Source organism: Haliotis cracherodii, unplaced genomic scaffold (assembly GCF_022045235.1).
Source record: "Haliotis cracherodii isolate W230 unplaced genomic scaffold, xgHalCrac1.p SCAF_3, whole genome shotgun sequence".
Classification (NCBI taxonomy): Eukaryota; Metazoa; Mollusca; class Gastropoda; order Lepetellida; family Haliotidae; genus Haliotis; species Haliotis cracherodii.
In genome coordinates, this window is record NW_027266286.1 from 51,970,056 (window position 1) to 51,983,154 (window position 13,099).

Genomic DNA, 13,099 nt, shown 5'->3' on the forward strand with positions numbered 1-13,099 from the left:
CATTATACCATACTTTTGGGTTGTGTTATGCAAACAACTATAATAAGCCTAGACTGGCGAATCTGGAGTATTCTACTTTAATCAATTTGGCTTTTCAACAAACGACAATATGTACATGTACACAGATACAGGAGAGGGAAACTGAATGTGACATTGGTTTGAAAGTTCAGGTTAATCGTTTAAATTCATTTGCTCATTCTTCAAAAGGTTGTGTAGATAATTGCCGGTTTTGCAAGAAAACAGAAACATAAAGGTTGACGGGGCTGAGATCTTATGCATTATCTAGTGAAAAAGACCAGTTCCCAGTCTGTCCAGAAAGGTCACACGAACACATGCTGCATCCGCGGTTTTATACGAGCAGAAAAATGTTTTGTTTAACAATTTTTCACAAACGCCATTCATCTCAAAAATAAGAAATAGGTAAAAACATAGCTAGACTTAAAGGAGAAGTTAGAAATTGAAAACTGCATTTCGTGCACGGACGCGCTAAATGAGTGTATTTGTATGTATTTTGTTTACCAAGAACACTGGCAATGGCATTGGCCATGTCGAATGTGACAGAACACCTTTAGAACTAATATGTACAAAAGCAATATAATACTGGCTTAGATTCATCCATCTGGATTCTACAGGATGTGCTATATCAGGTATATACGAAGGGTGTCTGAAACGTTCTGAGCCTAACTATAATGGGCTGTGTTGAACAGAGCTGGTTGCTTATTCTTTTTGTAACATAATCCCATCCAAGCTCCATACAGCGCTGCCAACGATGCTGGAGTGCATGGATCCTACTGATGTAGAAGGCTTCTTTTTGGTGGTGTAACATCATTTGCATACTGCTTGCGAGGCAGTTTTTTCTTCCAGTTTGGGAAGAGGTGGGAACTGATTATGCCAAATCGGGCAATGAGTTCAAACCCACAGTCATGTTTTGCAGTCAAGGCAGATTAGTGAGTTTTACATTGCTAAATTCGCCGCTATCACTCTTAATCTTTAAGTTATATTCAGAAGATTTTCTGTCAGCATATCATCTATATCATGTGAAATTTAACTTCAAAACGACAATGCTAGAGAAACCCAGGCTCGATTAACTTCTAAAATAGATTACATTGAAAAGCAAAATAGTGAGAAAAATTATATAAATGGATCACTGAGGTGTTGCCATTTTTTAACGAAAATGTATTTGTCTTATATGTTCTTGGGAAATACCCCGCCAATCAAATACTGTCAGTTGAATAATTTCATACTCAAACATCGATAGAGATAACGTGGTCACCGAGGTGTAGCAAGGGGTCATTTAACATTTGACATGATTATTTTGGGAGCGCGCTAATGAAGTAACCTTTTGATTTCGTGGACAATGCGTCCAACACTGAACAGGAATAAGCTTTGGATCCCATTACGTAGCCTGAGTTGGCTCCTTCAAAAGGGTTAATAAGTTTAGCAACTAGGTCTGCTTTTAAGAAAGGGTTTTGTCGCTTTTATATACACTTTCTTTACTCATGATTGTTAACAATGAAATATATAACTGTTTGAGTTGCCAACTGGACAGCTACAACCTAATATGAGCTGCAAAAAAGTTTCAGAGAGCAGCACTATGAAACCTGCATGTGAAAGGTTGATACCACACGCACCCTTATATATAACATGACCACCTGGTGTTTGTGATGATTGACCAGCATCATAATAACTGTAGTGACAACAACATCACAAGGTGTTCCTGAGACATTATTTTCCTCTGCCGAGTATTTCTGCTTTGAATGCTTAACGTTGGACTTATGACTAAATTTTAAAAGGCCCTTCCGATACCTACTGAAATTCATCTACGTGTTTCAATTCACATAATTTGATGACCCTTGAAAACACAGACATCTTATACACCATGAGCGGCTGACAGGTTTGTTTGGGAGAAAGGTAACTTATGCTTGAATTTGTTTATGGTTATCTTTAAACCTAAACGCTTTCCTCGTTTCCAAGACTCTGTGAAGTACATCATTTTGCTAGAACATTTTGGTAAACACGTATCCTTCTTCCTTTGCAGTTGTAACATATGGAGCAAATAAAACATCTAAAACGCCAAACTTCAACTAATTCGTGCAAGTACTGAAACGGCTGTACCAGCGCAATACATTGTACGTCTATTGTCTGGTAATGTTTTCCATATATTTGTGTTGATGTTCGGGATAGCACAGTTTAACAGTAGAGTGATGATTGTTGTGGTGTACACGTCACAGAAGCTACCCCTTTATTGTATATTTCGTACTGTCATAAATATTATCAAAGGTGTTAGCATTTGTTAAAAATAGTTCCAGTGTAGATAAAGAATGCAAATATACTTTATAATTGTAGTTTGTTGCAGATGGAAAGACGATATCGCAGTATATAGTAATGTAACCAACTGTGCATTGTAGCAGATGAGGTGAAATGTGGTTTAACGTCGCCTTCAAGATTATTGCACTTATAAAGCGACGTGAACTTATATAGGCCGGACTATTGCCGATTTATAGTGCTAGCTCACTGAGATACCATGTCGCAGTTTAACATGAAAACCCACTCAGACACTCAATATGCTGACTCAGAGCCGACCAACCCTTGTTTGTGACCTTTAATTCCGAACGCTAGACGGGTAACAATAAATACCATTTTTTATGTCTTTTGGTATGACGCTGCCGGGGATCGAAGCCTCGACCTTCCGCTCTTCGGGTGGACAGTCTACCACTAGGCCACGGAGGCGGACGCATCGTAACAATAGAAGTGACTGATCCTTTTTGATAATGTGTCGAGTACGGTACAGTGTTCATTTCCCAAGGAAGCAGTTTCTTCTCCGACTCTCAAGAAAACTGTATTCATTGAGTGCATATACTTACTGGGGATATAACTCGCTTTATACTGGCATAGTTTCTTTTGTGAGTGTGTAATCTTCAGTTACCTACGACAGATATTGATAAAACATAATGGTTGATGTTAACGGCTATAAAAGTGACATCTTTAAAAGAACGTTTACATTGCACTGATCATGATGGAAACACCACGTTTTACAGGGCAATCCATTGATTGTAATTTCCAAAAGTAACTGTTACTTTATGTTTCTCATATCATGACTAGGAATCCTTTCAATTTTAATAGAACCTCAACGGGAGTTGAGAAATGTTGTAAATTTCCTGTCTCCTTAAAATCCTCTCATAGAATATCAGTCCGAGTGTATTGTGCACGATATGTCAAAACATGACATGAGCGAGAACAAAATCGAATACTGATCGAGTCTCCATTATCAAAACGATGTAGTGTTGTCACCATCAAGCTGTGGTTTGTGTTCTGTAAGATAGACACAGGCAAATAAATCGTTTAAATCGTTTTCTGTTAGAATGGGTTTGGGAAAGCTGTGAGGTTTCAGTAATTGCGGTGTCTACTTGAGAAGGTAATGGGGAAATATTGTGTGTGGACCCATAATGGACGTCTTGATGACCGTATAGAGGCATTCCAACTGAAGTTTGTTCAGCCTTGTATCATTTTGAAGAAGACTATTTTTGGCAGCCTCTGTGATCTTACATGTACAGCACATATTATAACATACTATCGTAATCTATTGACTCACTAGATGATGGATTAAGTCAACGACAGACAGGCAAACAGACAATGAATCCAATAGGCTACTAGACCATAATACATTAATGTGACAGTGAATGAAAGCCACAAAATTCTTTTCCATATTCATGAGAAATCTCTGTTGAAAGCAGAGTCTACTGCACGATAGCGACTATATCGTAAACATGTGTTCATGAATCACTATCAAATAGTGATGATACCAGGTGTTTGCGAAAAGGTGAGCGTATCCTGCCTCAATGGTGGCATCCGTCACAAACACATGCAAAGGCAAGTCATCTGTTCACCTGAAAATAAAACACGGGAAGATATGGAAAATGTATGGAATTGCATTTGACATAATTCTTGTCACTGATGCGTCAGATCTTGAAAGTTGTGTAATGAGAACGCCAAAGGCTAGAGCTGAGAATATTGCTTGACATGAAGGGAAAGTTGACTACTGGAAAGTTGAAGTTATCTCTCTTGTCCTTCTGTCTTGTGGAGAGTGTTTTGTCATTCTGCATCTTTATGCATAGATATAAATATGAAACAGATGAGGCGGTCTCACTGGTCTCCTTTTTTTCTTGTCCATGGGGGTAAATCAGTGGAAGGGAATTGGCTATTTGATGAATATTGAATGATATCAGCTCTTCGATATGCCTGAAGCTTAAATCAAACTTCTTGGTCAAATTTGCCAATCCGAGCAGAAATTCCGATGCATATACATAAAGAAACAGCTTATTCCTGCTTACATAAACACAGACAATGTATACAGCAAGCGTCGAACCAGGCTCCCGTGCACCACCGTATGAATTTCAGGTACAATTATCGCTGGCATGATATTGACTGCAGCTGACTTCTCTTTGTACATATACTGCTGTTACAGGCCCCCATGTGGTGATGAGTGTATGTGAAATCCTTATCAGTGCCCATCGTATGTCTGGAGAATTGTGACGTTGGGGATGCTACTGAAGCAGAAATAAGCTTTGCGCTCCTAATAAAACGACCTGAGACAACAAATACGGTCTTAACATCTTCATACCTAATCAACTCGACACATTTCATTCAACGAGATACCACGAGATATTACGAGCTCCAAACACGCTACTTGGATGTCGGTTGACATAAATAATTATGTTAAAATAAATATTTGCAAAATTACAGGTTATAAAGTGCAGATATGCAGTATGTGTGTCTATACATTTTGAGAGGAAAACACGACAGAAATCTTGAGTGAATATCACGTCTGAGGGACCTTAGATCTTGAAATTTGGCGATTTTCTTCAGCCGATCTATTCTGCGTCACAATGAGCGGTATAACGTCATAATCAGCCAGTCTAAATAATTTTATTTCGGGGGCCAACTTCATCCTGGATTACTCAGCAGGTGTACCACATACTTTCAATGCCTGTTCAATGCCGTATTACGATGTGGAAAAAACTGTGTATGTGCAGAGAAGCTCCATCGTCTGTTTATATATTATTACAGTGGTTTCCTTAACAGAGATCCACAACCCATTGAAGACATTTGACTCAACCAATGCCGCTTCATTCAGTATCTTTGACCAAGTATTTGGCCCTTTATTTTGGCATGGCAGAATGGACATAAACTTAATGCGTGTTAAAAACACAATAACCTCCTGATTATGCTATTTGTACCACTGGTACATGCGAAATCAAGAAGTCAGTCTGGTATGGTTCTACATTTGAGACATCATCTGAATGACTTTGCTCGATTATAAGGCTGGCAAATAGCAAATATATGTATCATAAATTATGGTTCCTATGTATAAGTATGTCTGTGCAAAGGTAATGTCTCTCAGCTGCAAGAATCTACCGGATACAGTCAGTACCGTTTGTGTGTTAAACGCCTATGGCCTGCGTCACGTGGTGCCTTCCTTCAACACTAAGTTGACACCCATGATATGACTGAACCCTTGAAAAACCGGTGATAAACCCAAGTTCACCAATCACATACATCTTTAATGATTCAGACAATTCAGAATGAAAAGGTAACCTGCACGCAATAAAAGTATTTTTTACCCTTACAGTGACTGTTTTGAACTAACAGAATGACACTCAAGTTCCTATTAGATCACATCTAGTTACACTCCTCACACCGCCAGCAACACTACTGTCTAATCCCTCTTAGTCCACAATGACATTAACGATGTGTGGAGCTGCGGAGATGGTATCCTGTCGTTTACAGATAATTTCCGCTCCTTTCTCCAGGGAACGTTGGAATAAAACCGGGGACACCATCTGTCTTTCTCTGCCTTTGGTCCAACGATACATCCACACTTGATGCAATTTACTGGACTGAATGACCAGTATCATCACTGAATAAACCAACAGGCCAGCGGGCTATAGATGTACGTGCGGTGTGAGACGGAATACAGTGATACAAAACAACGGTTTGACGACGATATCTTTGATTTGTGAAGGTGCAAAGTCTGATGGACAGACCATTAAATATAAATATGTACTTCACTGGCGGTGACACATAGGTACTATGAGTCCAGTATTGATTTGAATTCAACGTCTTTGATCAACAGAAGCCTTAGGATACAGTATTCATCTAACGCTTACTTCAGACCAGAATTGATTTATCTTGCCTCAAACCTACTCATTTATTTTAACAGCAACTACAAACTTAGCGTTATGATGAAGTTAGCCATGTTGTTTCAGGGTCATCCTGAGGCAATTGTGGAAGTCAAAACGCTGTCAAATATATAGCTTCTTTCAAACCAGATGCGAGGATTATTCGAGAGATCAAAAACGTGTTATTACAGAATGAAATGTTTAAAGTATTGAAACCACATGTACAATAGCCTGATTTCATTTTGAAGAGAATATGTCTGTGTGAATTAGAATCACATCCTCTCGATTTACAAGAATATTGTGTATTTACGGAAGAGTCAGTTGTATGTTTAGGAAAGTTTATCAGAAAGACTGATATGTCTTGAGAAGAGATTTGTACAATCATGATGGATTTACAAGAATATTTTGTATTTACGGAAGAGTCAGTTGTATGTTTAGGAAAGTTTATCAGAAAGACTGATAGGCCTTGAGAAGAGATTTGTACAATCATGATGGAAGAACAACTGGGTCTGACGCATTTTCTAATCACGAATGGAGAAATGAGTCATTTACAGAGTGCCTTTTGCTACAAGAAGAATTTATCATGAAAGGAAAATTTGGCCATTACTGTTTTCCTGAATATTCGACGAACCTACATGTATAGTCTATTTAACAAATATATTGTAATAGTTTCATATGTCAAAGTGATGTTTAGGAATCTAGAAAACGATATTATATAATGCCAGGACCATGAACAAAGCTACTCATTGCTACAAGTAGTATGTAAAAGTGGTACTCTGACAGAATCGGTTCGCATCCTCGTGGCGAACTGAAATTATGAACCTATGTTTAAAGAGTGATATTGCACCCTGAATCCATCGAATTTTGTTCTTTGTTTCCTGCATTGAGGCTCCATAAAACCTTAATCTCTTTATCTGTCGATACTAAACAAACTGGTGAGTACTGCACAACGTTATCGATTTTGAACTTGAGAAGACTGATCCTAATACCACCAGACAGATTCCTCTCACTTGTATTTGACATTTCTAAATGCCTCAACAAATTGCAGCCTATTTAAGTACAATCGATCCTTTGAAAAATATTACTCTGTGTCATACAGACGGATATGCCTAAAACAATAAAAGAGAAAAAGTCTTGGAAGAATTTTTTTTGTGATGAAAGTTGTATCACCATCGTCGTATGTATTGAAAAAGAGAGGATTTGTTAAGAGAGAGCAATTTGCATTAAGCTTGCATAGTGCGATGTAGGAGATTTAACAGTGCCAAACCATTTATGACAAGGCTTATGGCCATTTCATGTCTGACGCACACGTCGATATATAATAAATAAAACCCCAAAGTCCTCGTTTGGGTCCACAAACTAAAATTGAGAGAACCCTTGACATTAAAGAACACAGGACGACGATTAACGGATAAGCCAAAGTGCACTGTGTGTGAAGTTGAATGATGGCTTTGGCCATTAGTCTTTTTTTAATTTGTAAAACCTGCCGAAGTTGAGTGTCAGTGAAGCTCAGCAGTGTTGTGTTTTAGATGTGTATTCTGTTGTAACGATCTACTGTGACTTTGCTATAGACAGTATAACATCAAGTGTCGCCACAGTGAATTATGTTATAATACTAATGCTCATGATACTGCCACTGTTACTGCTACTACTGCTGCAACTGCTACTGCTGCTACTACTACTGTTGTTACTACTGCTACTGCCACTGCTACTACTTCTGCTGCTACTACTGCTATTCCTACTACTACTACTACTGCTACTACTGCTACTAATACTACTACTACTACTACTATCGTGTATTACATAAAACCATATAAAGACTATGGCGACTATGCTTGTCGTGAGTGGCGACTAACGGCATCGGGTGGTCACGCTCGCTGACATTCAAACAAAACCTTCACTTTGTTCAGCTAAACATTGAGCTATATATTATCATATGTCGTGAAACAATTTATGCCGTAAGTAGTAGTGAAGGGTTGAACTCAATTGTGGAATTACTCCACGGTTGTATTTGTTGCTCCAGGTTTTGTTTTTTGTCTACGATATCTACGTTTGCATTGGCATGTTTATAAAAGAGATACTTTTATATACCTAATAGCAACAAATACAAATCTGCTCCCTAATAATGAATCTAATAATTAATAAGTCATTACACCACACTTTTGGGTAGTTTTATGCAAATAACTATAACAAGCCTAGACTTACGAATCTGGAATATTCTGCTTTAATGATTGTGAACGTACAAGACACAGGAAAGGGAAACTGAATGTGACATTGGTTTGAAAGTTCAGGATAATCGTTTGAATTCATTTGCTCATTCTTCAAAAGGTCGTGTAGGTAATTGCCGGTTTTGAAGAAAGCAGAAACATTAAGGCTGATGGGGCTGAGATCTAATGCCTTACCTAATGAAAAAGACCATTTCCCAGTCTGGTCAGAGGAACATAGGCATCCTCGGTTTTATACATTACATGTGAAACAGAAAAAACTGTTTTGTTTTAACAATTTCTCATAAAATTTATTCATCTCAAAACTAGGAAATCAGTAAAAACATAGCTAGACTTGAAGTAGGAGTGAGAAGATGAAAACTGCACCTGGTGCACGGACACGTTTAATAAGTGTATTTGTATGTATTTTGAAGAAGTTTACCAGGAACACTGCACATGGTATGGGCCATGTCGAATGTGGCAGAACACCGTTAGAACTAATATGCACTAAAAGCTATAAAAATTATACTATTTTAGATTCATCCATCTTGATTGTACAGGTTTCCTATATCAGGTATATACGAGGGATGTCTGAAAAAGTCTGAACTTAAGTGTGATGGGCTGTGTAGAGCAGCTGGTTGCTTATTATTTTTTTAAACATAATCCCATCAAAGGTCCACACAGTTCTGCCACCGATGCTGGAGTGCATGGATCCTACTTGTGTAGGAGGCTTCTTCTTGGTGGTGTAAAATCCAGTCATGCTTTGCAGTCAAGGCAGATTAGTGAGTTTACATAGTTAAATTCGCCGGTATCACACTTTATCATTCGGTGAAAAAGTTATGAACTGGTTAGATTTTGTTACAGTTATATTTAGACTATTTTCAGTCAGCATATCATCTATATCATGTGGAATATGGCTTTACCTCAAAACGTCAATGCGTGAGGAACCCCAAGTTCGATTAACTCCTAAAATAGATTCCATTGAGTGTAAAAGGCAAAATAGTGGTGAAAATTATATTAATTGATGACTGAAGTGTTGCCATCTTTAACGAAAATGTATTTGTATAATTTATTCTTTGGAAAACCCCCGCAAATCAAATAATGTTAGTTGAGTGAAAATCCTACGTGAGGTATAATTAAATACTAAAACATTGATAGAGATAACGTGGTCACCGACCCAAGTTTATCACACACTGGAGTGAGTATCAAGGTGTAACATGGGGTCATATAACATTTAACATAATTATCTTGGGAACACGCTAATGGAGTAACCCTTTGGATTTCGTGGACAATGTGTCCAGCATTGAACACGAATAAGCTTCCCATTTCATAGCCTTTCATAGCCCCTTCAAAAGGGTTGATAGGTTTAAGCACTAGGTCTGCTTTTAAAGAAATGGTTTTGTCGCCTTCATGTACAGTTTCTTTACTCATGATTATTAACAATGAAATATGTAACTGTTTGAGTCGCCAACTGGACAACTACATTCCTATATAGAGGCATCTGTGGTACACAAAAGTGCCAAATGCAGCACTGTGAACCTGCATGCTAAAGGTTGATACAATAGTTTCATCAGTGGAACACACACCTTATATATAACGGGACAACCTGGTAATTGTGGCGATTGACCAACAATACAACCACTGTAGTGACAACAATATCACCAGGTGTTCCTGAGACATTATTTTCTTCTGCCAAGTACTTCTGCATGGACTGCCTTACGTTGGTCTTATAACTATAGTTTGAAAGGCCCTTCCGTAACCAACTGAAATTTATATACATGTTTCAATTTACATAAGTTGATGATCCTTGAAAACACAGACAACTTACACACCATGAGCGGCTGACACGTTTGCTTTGACTTTGAAGAAAACTTATGCTTGAATTTGTTCATGGTTATCTTTAAACCTAACCTTTTTCCTCGTTTCCAAGACTGAAATATATTATTTTGGTAGGAAGCACGTATCCTTCATCCTTGGCAGTTGTAACGCCTGGTGCTCAAATAAAACATTCAAACTTCAACTTAGAATTTTGGTAATTTGATACTTTCAACGAAATAATTTAAAGTTAAAAAGACATTCTAAACACATCAACATCAAATGCAAATTCCTCCCTTCATTTTACACTTATATGCAGAACTACTTAGTGACATTTGCAGGACCCTAACGACAATACTCCTCTAGAAGTGGACGCTAATTCGTGCAAGTACTGGAACAGCTACACCAGCGCAATACATTGTACGTCTATTGTCCGGTAATGTTTTCCGTATGTTTGTGTTGATGTTCGGGATAGCATAATTTTACAGTAGAGTGATGATTATTGTAATGTCACAGAATCTACTCCTTTGTTGTATAATTCGTACTATCGTTAATATGATCAATGGCGGTAGCATTTGTTAAAATAGTTTCATTGTAGATTAGTTGTGTACATAGACGTGTAATATGTTCATAATGGTAGTTTATTGCAAATTGAAAGATAGAAAGATGATGTCGCAGTACATAGTAATGTAATCAACTGTACATGGAAACAGATGATGTGAAAAGGGGTTTCACGAGGTCTTCAAGATTATTGTACTTGTATAGCGAAGTGCATGCACGCGCGTGTGTGTCTAGTACTAGTCCCGAGTTATAGATACCATGTCGCAGTTTAACATGAAAACTCACTCAGACACTCAATATGCTGACTCAGAGTCGACAGGGCACGTTTTACAGGGCAATCCATTGATTGAAAACTGTAACTGTTACTTTAAGTTGCTTATATCATGACTAAGAATCCTTTCAATTTTAATAGAACCTCAACGGGATTTGAGAAATGTTGTTAATTTCCCGTCTCCTTAAAATCCTCTCATAGAATATCAGTCCGAGTGTATTGTACACAATATGTCAAAACATGACATGAGCGAGAACAAAATCGAATACTGATCGAGTCTCCATTATGAAAACGATGTAGTGTTGTCGCCATCAAGCTGTGGCTTGTGTTCTGTAAGATAGACACAGGCAAATAAATCGTTTAAATCATTTTCTGTTAGAATGGGTTTGGGAAAGCTGTGAGGTTTTAGTAATATTCAGGTTTCAGGAAATATTGTGTGTGGACCCATAATGGACGTCTTGATGACTGTATATAGGCATTCCAACTGAAGTTTGTTCAGCCTTGTATTATTTTGAAGAAGACTATTTTGTCAGCCTCTGTGATCTAACTTACTATTACATACAATCGTATTCTATTGACTCACTAGAGGATAGATTAAGTCAATAAGAGACATACAAAAGTACAATATATTCAGGAACATCCCACTAGCCCATTATACATTGATGTAGCATTGAATACAAGCGACAAAACCCTTTTCCATATTCATACGAAATCCCTGCTGAACGGAGCATCGTTTGTAGGATTCCGACCATATCATGAACATGTGTTTATGAATCAATATCAAATAGTGATGATACCAGGTGTTCGCGAAAAGGTGAAACACGTGCAATGGCATGTCAATTGGAACATATGGTCGCATGAAACATTTTAAAAGCTAAACTGAGGCCCTGAATGTTGTAACCTAGATCAAACAACTTTAGTTGTATGTCGCTCTTTGAAATCTTGGAAGAAAGAACATGCTTTATTGTATCTCAAAATTTGTGAAATGTAAACGCCGAAGGTTGGAGCTGGGGAATATTGCTGGGAACATGATGGGAAAGTTGATTTTTGAAAAGTTGAAGTAATCCCTCTCGTCACACTCTGAATCTTTATGCATAGATCTAAATATGAAAGAGATGAAGCGGCATCACTGACCTCCTTTATTTCTAGTTCAGGTGGGTAAATCAGTGGGAAGAAAGATGGTTGTTGAACGATATCGGATCATCGATACAGCTGAAGCTTAAGTTGAACTTCTTGGCCTTGTCTTGACTTTTTCAATCCAAGCAGAAATTCCGATAGACAGAAAGAAACGGATCCGCAAGAAGTGGAGCACAATTGGTGCCCGTGGCGATGCCTACTACTTGCCTGAAGGAAGAAACCTCTGAAGTGAGTGAGTGAGTGAGTTGGGTTTAACGCCTTTTTTAACATTGTTCCAGTTTTATCACGGCGTGTCAGCTTAATGTGGGAGGAAAGCCCCAAGTGATGCAGGTCTCAGACGTTTACCACTTCGGTGAAACCAACGAGCACGGGTATGGTGCTGACAAACCTAGAAACATAATCGGGGAGAACCGGGATTCGAACCCACAATCATAGGTTTCTGGCGTGCCCAAGGGACGCACCTCTGCACAGCGAATCAAAGAACCTCTGAAGCCTGTAGTAGATGCATATACAGCTTATTCCTGCTTACATAAACACAGACAATGTATACAGCAAGCTTCGAACCAGGCTCCCGTATCTTAGTGTCGGCCGTACGTATGAATTTCAATACAATTATCGCTGGTATGATGATGACTTCTCATGGCACACATACTGCTGTTATAGGCCCTGATGTGGTGATGATTGTATATGTGATACCCTTATCAGTGCTCATCGTGTGTCTGGAGATTTGTGACGTTGGGGATAGTACTGAAGCAGAAGGAAGCTTTCCGCCCATAATAAAACGAGCTGAGACAACAAATACTGTCTTAACAACTTTATACTTAATCAACTCGGCACATTCCATTTCACGAAATACCACCTGATATCACGAGATGCAAACACTCTGCTTGGATGTTGTTTGATCACGATTGCAATGGTTTACAGTATGTGTT